This window comes from Coffea eugenioides, chromosome 2 (assembly GCF_003713205.1).
Source record: "Coffea eugenioides isolate CCC68of chromosome 2, Ceug_1.0, whole genome shotgun sequence".
Lineage (NCBI taxonomy): Eukaryota > Viridiplantae > Streptophyta > Magnoliopsida > Gentianales > Rubiaceae > Coffea > Coffea eugenioides.
Window position 1 is genome coordinate 4,422,555 of NC_040036.1, and position 3,704 is coordinate 4,426,258.

General features: G+C 34.6%; 1 pseudogene; it reads left to right on the forward strand.

Annotated features, from left to right (window-relative positions):
• The first annotated feature begins 1,106 nt into the window (after positions 1-1,106).
• On the forward strand, positions 1,107-1,693 carry LOC113762887 (annotated as a pseudogene).
• Positions 1,694-3,704: the final 2,011 nt, after the last annotated feature.

Genomic DNA, 3,704 nt, shown 5'->3' on the forward strand with positions numbered 1-3,704 from the left:
CAAGTCAATTGGACCCATTACAAGAAATTTGGTCATTAGTGACAATATTTCTCAGTGATGAAAAAAAATTGTCACAAAATGGGGTCCTTTAACCACAATACGGCAAGTTGTCACAATCGAGTCAAGGAAGCCAACACATCAGTGACGACCTTGCATTGTTGTCACAATTCGATTCCCGTCAGGAGTCATGAAGAGAGCGGGAACTGCAATAGTGACAACTTTCTAAAAGTTGTCAGTAATAATAGCACCTTTCTTTGACAACTTTGCTATTGTTGTCACTGATAACATTATATAGCTGTTAGTGACAACTAGTTTTATCACTGTTTGATTTTAAATATTTATTGTTTTTTGCAACTATTACTCTTAATTTTTTGTAATCATTATGTGTTCTCTAATGATTTTTAGTTGTTGTATACTTACGAGCCTCCTTATTAGTTTAATTTTCTTGTATATGTAATAACTTCATTAGAATAAAAAATAATTAAAAAATAAAAAATTCATTAGTGTAAATAAACTTGTGATTACTTAACTTAGAATGATTATTAGTTAATTTGATATGAATTTAAATAAGAGTTTTCAAATTGAATCGGTTATCGAAGTGGATAAATCATAAACTTCATAGTTAATTAACTAATACACTTTATGTATTAGTTGAATTGTGCATTTTTTTCTTATTTGAAGATAATGGATTAATAGTGAAGTTTTATAAATACTAGTTATAATTGATATAAAGTTTTAGCACTTATAAGAACTAGTTAAATTTTATTAAAATGCTTTTCCATTTATATGAATTTAAAAAATTTTGCCACTCATACTAAAATTTTTAATCATACTAAAACTTTAAAATTGTGACACAAAAATAATGAATAAAAATGAAATCTATATTTCAAATACAATTATAAAAGACAAAATTGCACCAATTTTTCTTGTGTAAAAAGGGGGGGAATTATGATGTCCAAATCTAGTTAAAATTCAAGACAAAAACAAAGTGGCGCAATTTTAAAATTCAAGGCAAAAAAAGAGGCGCAAAATTGTCCAAGTCTCTTGTACTACGTAGATGCAAAATAAACTTTTCTAAGTGTTGAACTCTCTCTCAGACATCTCCCCTCTCCAGTCTTTAAATCGAAGCCCGTTTTTTATCCTTCCCGTCAAAGTCTCTCTAATTTCAGCTTCAAAAGCAGCGATGGCACCAAAGGCGGAGAAGAAGCCGGCTGAGAAGAAGCTCGTGGCCGAGAAAGCCCCAGCAGCCGAGAAGGCTCCGGCAGAGAAGAAGCCAAAGGCCAGGAAGAAACTCCCGAAGGAAGGCGGAGCCACTGCCGGCGACAAAAGAAGAAGAGAGTCAAGAGAGCAGCGAGACCTGCAAGATCTACATCTTCAAGGTGCTGAAACAAGTCCATCCCGACATCGGGATCTCCAGCAATGCCATGGGTATCATGAACAGCTTCATCAACAATATTTTCGAGAAATTGGCTCAGGAGGCTTCCAGGCTCGCCAGGTGCAATAAGAAGCCGACGATTACGTCGAGGGAGATTCAGACTACTGTGAGACTTGTACTTCCCGGTGAATTGGCCAAGCACGCCGTCTCCGAAGGCACCAAGGCTGTTACCAAATTCACTAGCTCTTGAGGAAATTGAAGAGAAAACGGTTGATTTCTAGGGTTAGTTCTTTCGGTTGATTTTTAGGGAAAATTTTTTACCTAGTTATCGTGAATCCCCTAGATTAATTGTATCCTCTACTTCTTGGCCCACTTGGGAAGGACTTGCTACTTCCCAAAGATTTTTGGTACAAAATCAGCTACAACTGGACTTGGTAGGGGGAGAATTGAATAATAATGACCAAATTAGATGAGGCAATTAGACAAGCTTTAGATGAGGCATAATAGCATACTCATTTACCTCAAAATATTTATTGCTCTGGCTGAATGATTTTTCCTCCAGAACTGCGCACTTCAATTTTCTCCAAGGTTGCAACACGAAACATTCGTTCTGTTTCCAAGAGGGTAATCACTTCTATTTCTTCTTCCCGTCTCTTTTGTGCTTTGCCCGGAGTGATAACTATGGGACTATTTTTGGTTAATTGAAGGGAATTTTTTCTTTTCATTTTTTATTGTAGTTTGGATTTACTTTTCTTCTTTGTTTGGTACAATGAATCTGTTCTACTTCTAGCATCTTAGCTCAATCTGTTTTTGTGTAACTACATCTCATAGCATTCTTAATTATTGGTAAATGCTAAAGTAATGTTCTTTAATTGTTTGTGTTAGTAAAATAGAGTTCTTTCCTGCATTCATATATGGTTCCTTGGTGTTTCTGGTGAAGTAATGACTTGTGGGAAAAGTTCCCTTTTCTAATCTGGGTATAGATTGTATATTCCAGGTGTTATGTGTACATCAAGTTGTCACATACAATAACACTAAATACTCAGATTTGGATTGGAAGGCATTTTCTGTAAGGTTGATTCAGGAAATGAAAACTTAATGCTTCTTTTTTCTTTGTGGAAATAATGTGTATGCTTCTTTTTTCTTTGTGGAAATAATTTGATGCATGGAGAATTACTTCAAGTTATGTTTATCGAACGCTTAGTCCTGACAATTGGCTTGTTCAATCTGAAGTTTTCTTCTTTCACTTCCAATATTCAGTGGCTCTTTGTTTACTTTTTCTTTACTATTGCATCACAGACTCACAGTTGTATGTCTTCCTATGTTATCTAGAATCTTTTAGAGATTTGCATCTGGCCCGCATTTTCCACTGTTGACGTTAAATGAAAGGAGAGTTTGCCATAGAAGATAAAGTAGTGAAGCTGTCGAGCTTGTGTAGTTTGCTCTGCTTCTGAGAAGTTTTGATGCCTATGTGCTCTGGACTAGTGATTGACGAGTTTCAGTCAGCTTTTTGTTGCACTGATTACAGTAGCCAGTTGAATGTCAAAAGGGAGATTTAAAAAAAAACTCAGATTTGGATACTTTTCTTAACATAACTAGTTGGACTAGTCTTTGTGTTTAAACCTGAATTATGTAATTGTCTTGCTATAAAAGTGTGTACTAAGCTTTCATGCTAGGATATAAGTTGAACTTAGTGATAAGTAGGGAATAAACACGGACATCATCTCAAAAGTTTGTAATATGATCTATGAACTCTGTTTGATTTGTGGGCTTTGGTTGCACGAGTTTTAGTTACACGGGCAATGTATTCATGTGACTTTCCAAATTTTATTCTTATGAAATTTCAAAGTGGTTGTCACATGGGTGAAAACAAATTTTGCATAAAAGAATACCATAAATTGACTGGTCTGTATTCTTCTAATTAGATGTCATGGCTGATTACTGTGTAGGCGAATTGTATATAGTTATAATATGTTTTAGCATGGTGTGCTGAATACGTTTTTCAATCAAAGCTAAATTAGAGGTTCAAAGCAGTTGATTATCATGCTCTTTTCATTTCTATTGCACTTGTTTCTGAGCTTTATAATGTTATGGAACTTATCTGCTATACTTGCTATGTTACTCATTTCATTATGATTACTACACCGGTACTTGGATATGATTGTAATCATTCATACATAAATTTTTTGTCTTTACATTTGATTGTTATTACTTGATAATACATTTTCATTTTAGTAGTACTTGTACTCCGAGCATGTGTGTCCAGTCTTTGAAATTAGTGAGTTTTTGAAGCCAATCTGAAGCTTTCTTGAGTTCTAAAGTTTCAAGT